The sequence below is a fragment of the Primulina tabacum genome, chromosome 16 (genome assembly GCF_025594145.1).
Source record: "Primulina tabacum isolate GXHZ01 chromosome 16, ASM2559414v2, whole genome shotgun sequence".
NCBI classification, from domain to species: domain Eukaryota; kingdom Viridiplantae; phylum Streptophyta; class Magnoliopsida; order Lamiales; family Gesneriaceae; genus Primulina; species Primulina tabacum.
In genome coordinates this window covers 15,539,043-15,557,402 of record NC_134565.1, presented here as the reverse complement: position 1 = coordinate 15,557,402, position 18,360 = coordinate 15,539,043, and positions in this window count along the sequence as shown.

Below are 18,360 nucleotides of genomic sequence, written 5' to 3'. Positions count from 1 at the left end.
ACAGAGCCAAAGTTGAATGAAAACAAATGAAAGTACATTACCTTTGTAAAATCAACTATGATTAATGAATTCTCATAACCAAGTAAACAAAATGTTCAATTGACTGAAAGTAAGAACAGAGCCAAACGGTATGGAATTGGATATAGCTCTGAGAGTTCAATGGATTCAAGAAACTTGTCACCTAAACGGTTCAATTACAAAAATCAGCACTCAAGGAATGACCATTACAATTACTACAACTGTAAGCCAGTTCAGAAACGGTATCAAAAGAACAATAAGTTGAAAAAGGATACAAATCATACTGGTTCTTCCTCACACCACACACTTAATACCCAAAATTTGAGAAAAACTATTTGGAACACAGCAACTGGAAAGTCAGTTAGACTGCTCCAAGTCTGGGTTCCTAAAGAACTAATCAGTTTAGGACCCAAATAAATATGGGTACCAAGATCATATATTGTGTGTGATTGTAGGTGACAGGTCCAAACAAGGAATCCACCTGGTATCTAGACAGTAGATGCTTATGGCATATGACAGGGATGCAAGTCTGCTATCTCAACTGATCATATACACTGGACCAAACATCAGTTTTGGAGTCAACTCCAAAGGTAAAACTGTGGGTAAGGGTAAGCTTATCCATGGTAACTTTACTGTCAAAGATGTTTTACCAGTTGAGAATTTGAAGTATAACCTGATTAGTATCAATCAGTTATGCGACAATAATTTCTCAGTTCAATTCGACAAACACACTTGTTCAGTTAGAGACTCAACTGATGAAGTCATCCTAACTGGCAATCGTTGTGGAAATACTTACAATGTTAGTTGGACTGATCAACCTTATGCACCAGTTTGTTTCATTGCTTCCAAATCTTCTAAAAACTGGTTGTGGCATAAGAGATTGAACCACTTAGACTTTAAATCTATTGCCTATCTGAATAACCATTATCTTGTAACTGGTTTGCCCAAAATATATTTCTCAAAAGATAAAATTTGTTCAGCATGTCAGTTTTGTAAGCAAGATCTTCATTCAAAAACGGAGGTTGTAAATCATCCTTGCGATGCTTAGAACTGTTACATATGGATCTTTTTGGTCCAATGTCAGTCATGAGTTTAGAGTGAATGAAATACACCTTAGTAGTTGTGGATGATTTTTCAAGATCTACTTGGGTTATATTTCTCAAATCCAAAGACCAAACTGCTGCACAACTGATTAAGCTTTTCAAAATATTATTAAATCAAAAATCATTTGGGATTGATCGAATAAGGTCTGATAAAGGACTGAATTCATCAATCAAAATCTTTCAACATTTTTAGAAATACAGTGATCAAGCATGAGCTCTCAGCAGCTAGAACTCCTCAGCAAAATGGTGTAGCTGAGAGAAGAAATCGGACCCTTAAAGAAGCTGCTAGAACAATGCTTGTTGATTCTGAAATTTCTCAAAGGTTTTGGGCAGAAGCAGTAAACACTGCATGTTACACTCAGAACAGATCAATGATTAATAAGAATCATTTGAAAACACCATATGAGATCTGGCATGGACGAAAAAGTATGGTTTCCTACTTCAAAATATTATACTGCAGATGTTTTATTCTTAATAATGGCAAAAATCACTTAAAAGCTTTTGATGCTAAATCTGCAGAGGGAATATTTCTTGGATATTCTTCAGTGAGTAAAGCTTATAGAGTTTTAATAAAAGCTCTTTAAATGTTGAAGAATCAATACATGTTGTATTTGATGAATATGTACTAACTGAAAAGACAACTGATCTAGTTGAGCTAGTTCATCGATTTAAAGATATCAGTTTGGAGGATGATAATGAAGAAGAGAATCATATCAATCGCAACATCGTTCAAACACCTAAACCAGAAGTACTGGATCAATCAATTGAACATGAAGTTGTTCCTGATAATCAGTTGGTGGAGTATATTGATAATATTCAGTTACCAACTGATACAGCTCCAACTAAAACTGAAGAAAACATTCAGTTGCCAACTGAAGCAGTTGCTAATATGGACGCAACAAATACTGAGCTCAGATGGAAGATATCACATCCTCCAGAGTTAGTGATAGGTGATCCATCTGACGCGGTAAATACTAGAAATCAAATGCTTAATTTATTATTCATTCAGCTTTCGTTTCACAACTGGAACCGAAGAAAACTGATGAAGCTCTTGCTGATCCTAACTGGATAAATACTATGCAAGAAGAGCTAAATCAGTTTACCCATAACATTGTCTGGAACTTAGTTCCAAGACCATTTTCTAAAACTATTATACATACAAAATGGGTATTCAGAAACAAAATGAATGAATATAGTTCAGTTATATGCAACAAAGCAAGACTTGTAGCTCAAGAGTACAGGCAAGAAGAAGGAATTGACTATGATGAAACTTATGCATCAGTTAGAAGACTGGAAGCAATCAGAATGTTCCCAGCCTATGCATCATTCAAGAACTTTAAAGTCTACTAGATGGATGTGAAGAGTGCCTTTCTGAATGGTCAGTTACAGAAAGAAGTTTATGTTGAACAACCACCAGGTTTTATCAATCACTCTTTTCCTGATCATGTCTATCATCTGAACAAAGCTTTGTATTGTCTCAAACAAGCTACAAGAGCTTGGTATGAAACACTTTCAAAATTTCTAACTGATCATGATTTTACTGTTGGATCAGTTGATAAGACTTTGTACAAATTTTCTAAGAATGATCACATTTTACTCGTGCAAATCTATGTTGATGATATTATATTTGGGTCAACTAACCCCAAATTATGTGAGAAGTTTGCCAAGTTAATGCTGGACAAATTTGAGGTGAGTATGATGGGTGAACTGACATTCTTCCTCGGTCTGCAAGTGAAGCAACTGGAAACTGATATTTTTATCAGTCAGTCCAAATATACGAAGGAATTGCTCAAGAAATTTGGCATGGAAACATGTTCAGCTGCAAGTACTCCCATGAGTTCATCAGTCAAACTAGACAATGATCAAGGGTGAATATCACTTGCGACGACACTCTACAGAGGTTTAATAGGTTCATTATTGTACCTAACTGCTAGTCATCTTAATATTTTATTTACTGTTTGTATGTGTGTTAGATTCCAGGAAAATCCTAAGCAAGCGCATTTTTCAGCTGCCAAACGTATTTTAAAATATCTGAAAGACACACAAAATGTGTGATTTTTGTATGCTAAAGACTATTCTTTCAATTTAGTTGGATATTCAGATGTAGATTATGCAGGATGTAAGCTAGATCGTAAAAGTACCAGTGGATCTTGTCAGTTTCTAAGAAACAGACTGATCTCATGGTTCAGCAAGAAACAAACATCCATAGCTACTTCCACAACTGAAGCAGAATATCTTGCTGCTGGAAGCTGTTGTGCCCAACTGCTCTGGATTCAGCAACAACTGAAAGATTATGGAGTTGATGCAAAAGAATCTCCAATATTTTGTGACAATACAAGCACAATTACGATCACATACAATCCAGTTCTTCACTCAAGTACTAAGCACATTGATGTCAGGCATCATTTAATCAGAAAGCATGCTCTGAAGAAAGCAATCAGACTGGAATATTTGCCAACTGAACAACAAACTGCTGACATCTTTACCAAACCTTTACTAGAGACAGTTTTCTCACTTTTGCAATATTCTTGGTTTAATTGACTTGTCTTAATTATATCAGTTTTATTGTTGTTATGTCAGTTGCTGTTCATTCAATTTGTCATTTATTAGTTACTATATTTAGTTAGTTAACCGTTTGTCAACTAATGCCAGTTAATCATTTATCAGTTACAATATTCAGTTAGTTAACTGTTTGTCAACTGATACTTGTTAATCATTTATCAGTTACTTTGTTCAATTAGTTCTCTATTTGTCAACTGATGCCAGTTAGTTTTGCAGATAAGAAAAGGAAAGAACAATGAATCATTATAGGATTTTATTGCGAATAAAATCTAAATCAAACTACACGACTCATTTCTCTCCCAACAGCATCTTGCCAAACAGTCAACCAGTTAGTCGAATCATGACTGTTGATACTCCTAAAGGCTTCTGTAGTATAATTACTTTCAAGCAAGTGCCACTCCTTCCACAACATCACATGCAATAGAACTTGATCAGTGACAAACTCTGAAATGTGGTCGACTTCAAAACGTATTTTGTATTTCCTTGAAATTAATCTCTGCTTATCAGTAGCAGGAAATTCACCAATATGAATTGATTGAAGATCAAGAACCGTGCTCCATTCGGACGTAACTTTGAAAAGACGAACTTCTCAAGAGCCATCTTCAATCTTTCAAAACGATCAGGTGTCCATGAAGGATGAGGGACGTTTGAACTTCTTGAGCAATTCATCAGTGTTTAGATGTTGTTATTGAATAACAATGGTCTTATTTATAGACAGTCCTCGAAGAGACAGGAGGAAGACGACGAGTCATTAGTTACCAAATAAACTTAATTGATACAGACTAAGTTTCTCTTACCCTTCTTTTAATTTTTATGCATTTGTTGAAGGGGAATGTTGGATATAATTGGTTAACTGAGAAAACAATAGTCAGTAGGCCCTTAACTGAATTGATTCAGCTCATAACTGATCATTCAGTTGCTGACCTAACCGATCTTCTTCAATAATTTAACTGATAAATCGAATAATATTCCATATTAAGTACTGTGACTGATTGATTACACATTTAATTGATGTCTTTCAATGAATAGCATTTTGAAACGTGGACCCACGTGATCCATTTATATTCTACACACATTTTTATCACACGTACACACGCTTTTATTCAAATTCTCTTCGACTGGCACGTGTCCAAAATTTGAACCGTCATATACATATGTACTATACCCCGCTCCTATTAAGTTTTTTCTTTACGCTTATCCAGATTTACAGAGAAAATCCAAATCGCAAAGAATTCTTTCTCGCAGAAAATCATTTCATCAAATGGCAACTGAATGTACCGCTCACTTTCTGAATGCTATGGCAATCAATTTTGCCTCAGTTATGACTGTTCCTGATAAAGCATTGAAGAAAATCTTTAACAAACTGGAAGAAGCTGGACTCAAACCATTTTTGGGATTATCTTCCCAGGAAATTTACCCTAAAGAGATTCAAGAGATTTACGCAAATGGCGACGTCACTACTACCGGTAACATCGCATCTAGTGTCAATGGTCAGCTGCTGATCATTGATGAGGACTACTTCAGCAATCTATTTCTGAAACGTCTGTCCTTTTTATTGTTTTAAAAGTACTAGAATTTTTTTAATTTTTTTTTACAACACTCAATTTTCGGCCATATACCTAAACCTCAAGAAAATATTTTAGCCTTTAAAATAAAACATCAAGCAACTAGCATTTTATAAATCAAGTGAAATAGTCATAAAAATGAAATCGTCGCATGTTTTACAAAATCTAAAAAGCAATAAATTTGAAAAGTATAGCCCATACTAAACCTCTCAAAAACCTCTCAAAAGCATAAATAAATAGTCTTAAAATCTTTAACATAAATCATGAATCATAAATCGTAAATGCGAAAAAAGTAGAATCGCTGGTCCTCGGGTTGTGTACGCCTTCAGTCCAGTCAAATCATCCGTCAAGCCCACCCTCAACCTCACCTGCACTCTCCCACGCTCATGATGCGTGTTTCTCGGGCGGGAGTCCTATCCAAGCTAGGACTTTAAAGTTTGGGATTTTTCGGGATTAAAACACCGTCAAAAGAATTAATTAAAGATAAATGAAAAAGTTTAATGTTTGAGCTAAATAAAATTATGAGAAAATTAATTTAGACTTAAATAATTATTTGGGACATATTAGAGTCGATGAATTCAGGAAAAAGTCATAATCGAGGAATTTTACGTCCAGGGGTAAAACGGTCTTTTTACACCTAAAAATTATTAAACGTCATGGCAGTGCTCTAAATGCTGTTTTTATGATATTATGATTATGTTCAAATGTTAATGAAATGTTCATGATTATATTATGATTTTTAAATGTCTATGGGATTTTTATGATTTAAGAAAGACATTTAAAAGATATGTTGCATGCTTGGTTTCAAAAACAAAATGTTATGTTATGCATGATTTTATAAAGTAATGTGAATGTAAAACGTTGAAGGGAGTGAAGTAATTGTGACTAATTCGATAATGATGGAGATATCGTGAGGGCGACGGTCCCAGTGGGAGCCTGACGATCGTATTTCCATTATTACGAATATGAGGTAACGGTATGAGGTAACGGTAAGAATGGAAATGTCGTGAGGGGAAAAGGCCCCAGAGGGAGCCCATTTATGGGAAAAGACCCCAAAAGGAGCCCCGACGATCGTATTCTATTTGAAAGAGGATAGGCCAAGGCCCAGTTGACGGTGAGAGTGTTGCTGGTGTCCCCCGCCGCCCAGTACTGCGGTTTCATGTAGATGGATCCATCGACTTTTGAGGTTTGAGAAAAGTCAGAATTAACGATTTGAATTCAACAAAGAAAATGAAAAGGAAAATGTTATGATCATGATAAAAGGTTTTTTATGTTTTGTTTTGAGGAAAAGGGAAAAGGTTAAGGTTTATGTTATGCATGTCATGAAAATGGTTACGCTTAAAGTTGATGCATCATTATGAAAATGTTTCTATTTATAGTTCATGCATAATAAAAAGGTTTACGAAAATGTTCATGTTTGAAGTTTATGCATCTTCATGAAAATGATATTTTAAGTGCAAGTATTTTTCACTGTTGCTTGTGTTTTTATACGTATTACTCGTTATCAAGAATATGACCTGTTGAGTCTTTAGACTCACTAGGTGTGATTGATGCAGGTGATTATGATAATTATGATAATGGAGGTCTTGATGGTTGACTTTGCTGGACTGAAGGTGCACATAACCCGAGGACCGACGCTAGTTTTCCGCACTAGTTATGATATATGATTTCAAGTTATGTTAAAAATATTTTACGACTTTTTATTCATGTTTTGAGAGGTTTTTGAGAGATTATAGTATGGGCTGTATTTCTGAATTATAAAGTTGGTTGTTTTATTTTAAGATGAGGTCCAAAATATTTAATGTAATTTTTGGTGGTTCGCCGATGCTAGGGAGGTTAAAAAAAATTTCTAGTACTTTTTAAGCAATAAAAAGGACAGACGTTTCAATTTCAGCTGCCTACTGATCGGATGGGCTAGCTAACATTTCTGAGATCAAAACTGCTGATGTTGAGGAAATGAAAACTGCACTCTCTGCTGATGGACAAAAAATCAAAGTTTTCGATCCAAAGAAGGAATTAAAGCCAGAATTTCAGTTGCTGGCTGATATTGTAGCCAATGGGCTATTAGCGAAGGCAGGATCCTTTGCTGCTCTCATGCTGGAAAAATTTCAAGCTATGACTGCAATCATGGCTAACAGGAGACTGAACTGGAAGAATATCATATTCAACATTTTAAAGAACATGTTTCAGTCGTCCAATCAATTAAAGGGATATGCAGTGCAGCTCAGCTATTTTCTGAAAGTCAAGAGTTGGCCGGTGATGATTTTGACAGATCATCCAAACTCAAAATCTTCAATGCCAAGAATGTCCAGCCGCCAAAGCCCACACTGGAAATGTCTCCTAAGAAATTCTTGAAGGTGAAAAAGGAGATCGGGATGCAGGAGAGCCCCAAATCTACTCAGAAGAACAAGAAGACCGTTCACAAGAAGACAATCAAGCGAAAAATGATTGTCAGTGAGTCTGATTCTTAGAAGACTCCTACACCCAAAATCACAAAGAGACCAGGGACTCAAAGAAAAAACCTGATGCTGCATTTGGAACCATCCCAACTGAAAGGTTGATTCAGTCATGAGCTCAACAGCCTATTCAGGCTACACCTCTGAGAGTTGTACCATCTGAACCATCAACTGAGGTTCAGTTACCTCTTTCTGATGACCAGTACAAGAAGAAGATCACCGAATCCGGTGATAAGAAGAAATAAACTGGAGTCAAGGCTCCATTAATCACTATTTCTGGCGTCTCCACTCTACCTTTTGCCAGACCCAAAGGGGTAGTGATTGCAGAGAGAATTGATGCAACAACATCAGGACTAAGTCTTCCTCGTGTCCTGACTGATCCTAAAGGCAAGGGGTATATTCAAGAAAAGCCCCGACCAACCAACACAATCCAAACTCACATTGATCTTATTTGGAAAGAGATCAATGAATTTTTCACGGACAAGCTCAGAGTCTACAAGGAATGGGTCAAATTAAGAACTTAAGTTTTTGCAAAGAAACTTCAGAAGAAATCATTTCTGAAGAAATTTGTTAATCTGGAAAGAGCTGTTCTGAGGGTGGTCAAAGCTGCTTCGGGAGAACAAGCCTTGCAGCGTGAGAAGTATTTCTTCGATCAAATTTGAGCCAAGCAGTTATCAAAAATTGTTGCTCAGTTGCACTTGAATTATGATCCTACCAGTCCAACTGCCTACAATGACAGAGATGTCTATAACCAACTAGAAATGGATCTTATCAGGCTGCAGACGGAGATTAAACAGTGGGAACTGAACCAAGAATTGATTCTTCTAGCAGATTCCCAAGATCCTTCATCAGAAGAGCAAGCTGACAATCAGTTCAAGAGCCAACCAAGGACCTAGTTGCTGAATCTTCTCATCAAGAAACTGCTCTTTCTACAACTAATTCACAACAATCTTCGCATACACCTACATCCTCAACTGCTGAACTTAAACTTTATTCTGATGTTGAGCTATCATTGGCGAATCTTGATGAGGTTATCAAATCAGTAACCACTGATATTCAGCTGGATACAACTAGAGCAGTTGAAGAAATATTTGCAAGTGAAGAACCACTCATTCAGACTGACGAACCTACCGAACAGGCAGTTTTTGAAGAGACTGTAGAGCCAGTTCAGTCAGCTGCCATGACTGAACATGCATTCTTGAAGAAACTGAAGAGGCTCAGCTGCACTCAATTGAAACTGATGAAGTGCCAACTGAAGAGCTAGTCGAAGCTTAAGCCGTTCAACCAACTGAAGAACCAGTTTGTGAATCAGCTGCGCAACAAACTGAACAACCATCTTCTGTTTCAGCTGATCAACAAACTGAAGAGCCATCAAGTACCTTTGTTGATCCGAATTCTTCTCCTCCTCCACAACTTCAACAGGATGTCTTACATGAAGACGTTTCAGAAATGGTGATGCTTGAAATTGATACAACTGACAGATCTTTTGTAATCTTTAATCAAGAAGAAAGGGAGCAGATACCTGAAACCTCTGAAGACATGTCTCATGGTGTATAAATGGATTCTGAATCCTTATTCGACAAAATCCAATCTGTTCAGAACAATCTCGTCAGTATGATGAATGTCATTTCAAACATCCAGTCAACCCAGCTTGCACATACCTTGAAGATCAACTCTTCAAATGAGTTTACTACGGGAATACTACAGCAAATCCAAGAAAATGTGACCTCACTATTTCTCCAAATGGAAGAAATTAAAAAGGACAGAGTGTCGACTGAAGCCCACTTCCAAACTCAAGCCTTAGTCGGAAGACGCTTTGACTTTCTGGAGAAGACTGTCACTAAAAGGATAGATTTGCTACAAGATATTGTGATGAATGATGTGTCAGACATCGCCTCGGATGTTCGTATATTATCCAAAAAGGTTGATGCATTTGAAAAAAATGGGGGAAAAGGAGAAGAAAAAGTTCAAAAAAGAGAAGAGAAAGGAAAAAGTAAAAAATGAAGATCAACAGAAGTAATCAACTGATTTCAGTTGGAGGTTGAAGATTATGGCAGACTTTTGAACATTCTTGAATTTTAATTCATTCTTTTATTCTTTGTACGAATCTGTACATTGGATTTTTTTATTTGTACGAATCTATACATTGGAAGAATTATTTTATCTACAAAAATTCGAAGATTTTTTCTCAGTTGCAGTTGATCAGTTCATATAATTCTAGTTTTGTCAAACACCAAAAAAGGGGAAATTGTTAGAAACTAAATTTCGGTAGTTTGACAAACTAAATTCTTAAATCAATTGGATTAACTTTAAATCAATCGGATTAACTGATCAAAATGTTCGAAAGTAACTGAACAAATACTCAAACTGACAGTTGCTCATAACAATAGATTAATACGCAAAGGCAACTGAACCAACTGAACTGAACTTACGCAGACAACTAACTGATCAGTTGCTACATTCAATTGTGAGCTTATAAGATATTGTGTTAGGATCGGTTAACGTATCAAAAGTGTTTAGAAGGGGGGGGTTGAATAAACACTCACAATTAAAATTGATCTTTTCAAATTTTGAGTTCAGTTTGGTGACAAACTGATTCTCGGAATCTTGTTGATCAATATCAATTAGTTAAACTGAATCAGTTGCGGAAGGTAACTGACTGAAAGATAGAATACAAAAATAAAATGCGCAAGGGTTGTTTCTGGATGTTCGGAGATTTCAATTATTCCTACGTCACCCCTTCTATCACAAGGATAGGATATTCACTAAAAGACTTTGATCAAATACAAGAATTTTACTGACCCACTTCAGCTTGAACTTAACACTGCCAAAAAATTGAAACTCTTAGTATAACAGAATGTTCTCAGTGCTTAACTGATCTTAGCACTATCGAATTTCAATGATTATTACAACTTGCTTGTAAGCTCAAATTGTAGCCTTAACTGCTACGAATAAATAGAGTAAGAGGTGAGCTGAGATTTTGACAGAGTAACAGCAAGCTTTTTGAATAGTATTCACTTCGTTATTGTTTTCAGCTGCTCTTCTGTCATATTTATATGCTTCTTTTCCAACGGTAACTTGAGATAAATTTGAATCTATGTATCCGTTGATTTCCACTTCATTATTCTTTGGACTTTGTTTGCGGCGTCTTAATTGCTTTAGCCGGAATGCGTTGTTCTAGGTAGTATTGGTTGTGGTGCGGCGTTTCATATTCAGTTGTAATCTGTTATGTCTCTTTGTCGGTTGAAAGTTCTTTCCCGAGACATTTTCAGCTGAGAGATACTTAAATTTAAGGCATTCGGTTGGATGTATTAACTGATCGGTTTCCAACTGATTAGACTATCGATTTCAGTTATTAAGTCCAGTTGCTGAGTTCAGTTGGTTAGTATTTTCAGTTGGTTGATCAGTTTGTCAAACTCCAGAATTTAGTTTCCAACAATTTCCCCCTTTATGGTGTTTGACAAAATTAAGTAACTGAACCCTTTATAGATAAGAGATTGATCAACTGAATTTCACGATTGATTGAACTCTTTGTAGATAAAATAAGAAACTGATCAACTGAATCAGTAACTTGATGAGTACAGTGAAGACTGCTACTGAAACGAGAATTTCTTCTATTGTTCTAGCATTCCTTTGATTTCTTCCCTTTTTTTGTCAAACAACTCCATCTTCTCAGATAATTTTCGAACATCAGTTGAAAGAATTTTGACATCTGCTGAGATACTTGAGACAGCAGTTTGTAAACAGGTCTGCAGCAATTCCATTTTATTAGAAACAGAAGTTTCTAATCGTTGAACTCGTTGACTAACTATATCCTGAGTTGTAAATAGGCTTTGAGCTAGACCTTTCTTCATCTCATCTACAGTTTTGGTGAGAGAATCCATGTTTGCTTGAATTGCTTTCAGTTTTGCAAAGTCATATTCAATTGAAGAATCCAATTTGACAGTGTGAGATAATTGTGTAGATTGAATCTTCTTGATGTCAGTGATTATCTGCTGCATATTGTGCTGCATATTTTGGATCTCTTCAAGAACAAGATCTATTTCTGTGGATTGAGGAGGAGGTGACTGATGAGGGAATTCCGGTCCCTTTGTGGTTTGATCAAATATAACCAACTTTTGTTTAGTTGCTACTGTTTCAGCAACATTCTGAAATGAAGTGATTGTTGCAGCAATGTCTTCTGGAACTTGAGGCGGAGAAAGTGGATGTTGATCAGCAGATGAGCTGCTTGGAAGAATAATAGAGTCTGATGAAGTCAAAATTGGTGTCTCTAGAGGATGATCTTGGGGATCAATTTGCACATCAGTTGGAATAGTCTGTTCAGCAGAAGGATCTGGCTGAACTGGTGCTTCTGAAGAGATAGGCACCTCTGGATTGATTTGATCAACGGGATGATCAACATTATCAGAAATGGGTTCACTCAATTGGGATTCTTGCACCACTATCTGAATAATTTCATCAATGTTTGCGAAAGATAATTCTGCTTCAGTGTACATTTGATGTTCACCAGTTGGTGATTGAGACACATCCTGAACTGGCTCTTCAGTTGGAATAATAGCCTGTTCTGAGGATGACTCTTTCTGCTTTGAGGGAGGTTCTTCAACTATTTCCTTTTCATCATCGTCTGAATCTCCTTTATGAAGGACTAACTCTTGATCCATTTCCCAAAACTTTATCTGAGATAGCAATCCCATCAGATCGGTGTCTAGCTGAGTGATCACCGCATGATCAGCATAGGAAGTAGGATTTGTTGGAACGTAGTTAGCCTTCAGTTTGTCAATAATTTGTGTTAACTTCTTTGCTCTCATCTGATCAAACAAATATGTTTTTCTCTCCATCGCTTGGGCAATGGTGGCAGCTTTGACTATCTTGAGGACAGAAGCTTCCAGTTTGATGAATTTGTTCAGCTGAGATTTCTTTCACAGTTGCTTGGCAAAAATATGTGTACGATAGGCTGTCCAAGCATCATAGAGTTGAAATTTTGATGCTGCAAAATCATTAACCTCATCCCAAACAAGATCAATGTGGGTTTGAATGGGATTGGATGGCCTTGGTTCTTCAATTAATTTGCCCTTGCCTTTATCAGAACTGAGGATGTGTGGAATTTCCAGACCAGTTCGTGTAGTATCCACTCGTTCTATAATATTGATGCCTTTGGGTCGGGCAGGTGCCAGAGGAGTGGGACGAGTAATATTAATCAGAGGGGCTTTGATCCTAACTGTTTCTTTCTTTGCACCAATTGATTTTTCTGGTGGGATGATCTTCAGAGGGACTGCTTTACTTGGCTGCTGAGCATCTGAAGATATTGGCTTGTCAGTAGGAATAGATTCCTCTGTAGTTATTGGTTTAATCCTCTGGGTTCTCGGTTTCTTGGTGATCTTTGGGGAAGGAGTTTTCTCTGGATCGGATTCTTCCACAATTAATTTTCTTTTTGCTGACTTCAGTTGAGCCAATGTCTTGGCCTTTTTTACTGATTTAGGAGCCGCCTGTTGAATCTCAATCTCATGTTTTATCTTTACAAACTGATCAGGAGAGATGTCCAATTTTGTCTTGGGTGGCATAGTATTCTTCGCATTAAAGACTTTGAATTTTGATGATTTTTCTGTATTATCTACCACTAACCCCTTCACTTTCAGCAGATAGCTCAGTTGCACTGCAAAACCTCTGGACTGTTTGGATGATAGAAACATATTCTTTAAAATATTGAATATAAGATGCTTCCAGTTGAATTTATGTTCAGCCATAATGATAGAAATAGCTTGAAATTTTTCCAAAGTAAGTGCAGCAAAAGATCCAGCTTTCGCCAAAATCCCTTTGGCGACTATATCAGCAAGTAACTGAACTTCGTGCTTCAGTTCCTTCTTTGGGTCGGAAACATTGATTTTCCGTCCTTCAGCAGAAAGTGAGGTTTGCATCTTTTCAATGTCAGATACCTTAACATCAGATAAGTGTGCTAATCCATCAGATGGTAAAAAAAAGATTTCTCCAAAGGAATCTTCGGAAATGGTCAGCAGCTGACCATTGATAGTAAAAGCGATGTTTCCATCAGAATTGATCGTACCGTTAGAGTAGATTTCCTGAAGTTCTTTGGGATAGATCCCTTGTAATGATTGTCCCAAGAATGTCCTTAACCCAGCAGTTTCGAGTTTTTGAAAAACGTTCTTGACATTAGTGTCGCCAAAAGATAGCATTGATCCAAAGTTGATAGTCATTGCATTCAGCATGTAAGCGGGAATTTGATTCGCCATTTTGATAGATAAAATGATCTGCAATTTGTAAACGAGAGCTCTGGAATTAGTATTCTCTTAGAAACTGATTGTACGCGTAAGAAGAAAAATTGAATTGAAGCGGGCTTAGTATAGTTGTTCGTGACTGTTTAAATTCGAGACACGTGTCAGTCCATTAAGAATTTGAGTAAAAATGTGTGTACGTGTGCTATAAGCGTTTGTACAATTAATATGGTTCAAATGCTTCCACGTTTTCAAAATAGTATTCATCATTATATAGTAGACAGTCACATCACTTGATTTGGAATATAATTCGTTTTAATCAGTTAACTTATATGAGAAGATTAGTGAAATTCCCAACTGATAGATCAGTTGAAAGACTGTGTCCTTTCAGTTTGAGAATTTACTAACACTTGTCTTCTTAGTTAACCTCTTAAAACCATTATTCCCCCTTAATTAGTGCATAAGATAATTAAAGCGAATAAATTCAAAGATTAGAAAGATTATCGGTCTGCTGAAATGTTGACGACTCTTCAGCTTCCTTGATATTCTGCTATAAATAGACATAACACGGTTAGTTTCAGTTATATTGGTGAAAAATATTCAAAACTAAAGAATGGCAGATGCGAGTAGCTCGAGTGCTTCACCATTTTCTCTGGAAGCTAGGAAGACTGCTAGAAGACGAATTCTTCTATAAGAGTCTTCCCTACTGGGAAAGGTTACAGGAGCTAGAGTTCCTGTATAATTATGGAGAGGCTACTACTCCCAAGCTTATGGCAGAGTTGAGAGAAGTGCGGGAGCACTTGAACATAGCTGTGTGGGTGGACGTCTTCAAGGAAGGTCATATCTATCAACTGATGCTTCAAAAGGAACTGGAGCTCCTTAATCGCATAGATTCTTCTCACAGCTTTTGCAAAACATCTTCCTCGGCTCTATCTGTTTGGTTGAGAATGTGGATAGATGATATAGATGAAAAATATGAAAATGTAATTCAGGCAAATATTTATTGTTGAATGAAGTATTTATTTTGGCTTATCTTTGTTTTTCTTTTTCCTGCAAATAATAAATTATGATCATAAACAAATGAACTGCTGAAAGACTAACTGATATAAGTTGATTAAGAATTGAAATCAGTTAATTGTTGAGTTGTAAATGGTAGACTGATATCAGTTGACAATGAACAACTTATAGTTAAGAGGCCTCGGTAAATGAGAAAAACTCTTCGGTTGACTAGAGTCTCTTCAGTTTCTTTATCATTCAAATTTTATCTGTCTATAAATAAGATGATAGAATGTGAGACAACAACAGTTCAAAATGTCGGATTCAAGCAGCAGTACACACGTTCATGTTACTGAACAATCGAATCCACGTTTAGAAGAGATGAAGAGAAGGATGGAGGAATATGTTTTCAAAAAGGTGATCTCAACATGGTTTAAGATTCATGAGTTGCAGAGAGTGAGTAGAAGTGGTGTGATTCCTACTTTTGCTCAGGAAGCAACAGCAAGAAAGTATCTTGAACGTTTTGAAGTTAGGCATGTTACAGATTTGATTGAGGACAAATGTTTGTTGGAGGCGATGTTATGGAAGGAGTGGCATGTGGTTGATAAGATTTCTAAAACTAGGGCATTTTCTAGAATTCGAATTTATGAGATGAATGATTGGGTTAGGGATTGGCTAGATACAGTTGGTTCTATGATTTCTGCTGTAAACTGGGAACGGTGGTATTCTTAATGAATTATTATTTTCAATTTGTTGTGTTCTTATTTTCTGCAGATAATTCTATTAGTGAAAGCAACATTAGTAATAATTTTAAGACAAATCAATTAAACCAAGAATATTGCGAAAGTAAGATAACTTAGTCTCGGGTAATGGTTTGGTAAAGATGTCGGCTGCTTGTTGTTCAGTTGATATATACTCCAGTCTAATGTCCTTCTTCAAAGCATGATCTCTGATGAAGTGGTGTCTGACATCTATATGCTTTGTCCTTGAGTGGAGAACTGGATTATAAGTGATGGCAATTGTACTCGTGTTGTCACAAAATATGGGCGAATTATTTGTAATTACTCCAAAATCTTTCAATTGTTGCTGGATCCAGATCAGTTGTGCACAGCAACTACCAGCAGCAAGGTATTTTGCTTCAGTTGTTAAGGTAGCTATAGATGTCTGCTTCTTGCTGAACCAAGAGATCATTCTGTCTCCTAGAAACTGACAAGATCCACTTGTACTTTTTCGATCAAGCTTACATCTTGCATAATCTGCATCTGAATATCCAACTAATTTGAAAGCATAGTCTTTAGAATACCATAACCCAACATTTTGTGTGCCCTTAAGATATCTCAAAATTCTTTTAGCAGCTGAGAAATGTGATTTCTTAGGATTTGCTTGAAATCTAGCACACATACACACAGCAAATACAATATCAGGGCGACTGGCAGTTAGGTATAATAATGACCCAATTAAACCTCGGTATAGTGTCGCCTCAACTGATATTCCCCCTTGATCAGTGTCCAATTTAACTGATGAGCTCATGGGAGTATTTGCAGCTGAACATGATTCCATGCCAAATTTCTTCAGCAGTTCCTTTGTATATTTAGTCTGACTGATGCATATGCCAGTCTCCAGTTGCTTCACTTGCAGTCCAAGGAAGAATGTCAGTTCACCCATCATGCTCATTTCGAACTTTTCCTGCATCAACTTAGCAAATTTCTCGCATAATTTGGGGTTAGTTGACCCAAATATGATATCATCAACATAAATTTGAACTAATAAAATGTGATTATTCTTAGTAAATTTGAACAAGGTCTTATCAACTGATCCAACAGAAAAATCATGATCAGTTAGAAATTTTGAAAGAGTTTCGTACCAAGCTCTGGGAGCTTGTTTAAGACCATATAATGCTTTGTTCAAATGATATACATGATCAGGAAAGATGTGATTTACAAAACCTGGGGGTTGTTCAACATATACTTCCTCTTGCAATTGGCCATTTAGGAATGCACTTTTTACGTCCATCTGAAAGACCTTGAAATTCTTGTATGATGCATAGGCAAGAAACATGTAACGCCCCAGATTCGACGACTGTCCTCACTGTATCAAGACGAGTCTTTTCAACGTGCTTATGTCCTCACTCACACGCACCCTGAGAAACTTCCCAGGAGGTCACCCATCCCAAAATTACCCCAAGTCAAGCACGCTTAACTTTGGAGTTCTTATGTGATGAGCTACCGAAAAGAAGATGCACCTTCGTGATATGAGTAGTACAAATCAAATCTTTTAAGCCCCCTCTTCAACTGTACAGTCCATTACATTGAACAGTCTCGGAATCCCTCTCATTCCCGTGTGGGGTTCGGTTCATTCATGTTCCCTCCACCTAGAAGCCTGCCAGGAGCCGCTCATTGTCCGTGCAACTACTGATGGCACCGGCGATCACCCCCCGCCCTCTTCGGCCCCGGGCCTCACATGCCCACCAGCTTCCGCTTGGTTCGTCCCCGAACCACACCGTACTAAGAGAGGTCGGCTCTGATACCACTTGTAACGCCCCAGATTCGACGACTGTCCTCACTGTATCAAGACGAGTCTTTCCAGCGTGCTTATGTCCTCACTCACACGCACCCTGAGAAACTTCCCAGGAGATCACCCATCCCAAAATTTCCCCAAGTCAAGCACGCTTAACTTTGGAGTTCTTATGTGATAAGCTACCGAAAAGAAGATGCACCTTCGTGATATGAGTAGTACAAATCAAATCTTTTAAGCCCCCTCTTCAACTGTACAGTCCATTACATTGAACAATCTCGGAATCCCTCTCATTCCCGTGTGGGTTCGGTTCATTCATGTTCCCTCCACCTAGAAGCCTGCCAGGAGCCGCTCATTGTCCGTGCAACTACTGATGGCACCGGCGATCACCCCCCCGCCCTCTTCGGCCCCGGGCCTCACAAAACATTCTGATTGCTTCCAGTCTTGCAACTGGAGCATATGTCTCATCATAGTCAATTCCTTCTTCTTGTCTGTATCTTTGTGCTACTAATCTTGCTTTGTTGCGTCCAACCGAACCATCTTCGTTCAGTTTGTTCCTGAAAACCCATTTTGTACCTATGACAGTTTTTGAAATTGGTCTTGGAACTAAGTTCCAGACATTGTTATGAGTAAACTGATTTAGCTCTTCTTGCATTGCATTTACCCAGTTAGGATCAGCAAGAGCTTCAACAGTTTTCTTTGGTTCTATTTGTGAAACAAAAGCTGAATAAGATAAATAGATTTAGCATTTGATTGCGAGTTCTTACTGGATCAGATGGATTTCCTATTACCAATTCAGGTGGGTGTGATTTTCTCCATCTGTACTCAGTATTTGTTGTATCAGCAATTTCTTCAGCTGGTAACTGAATATCATCAGTTTGCTCTATCAATTGATCATTAGGAATGGCTTCTAGTT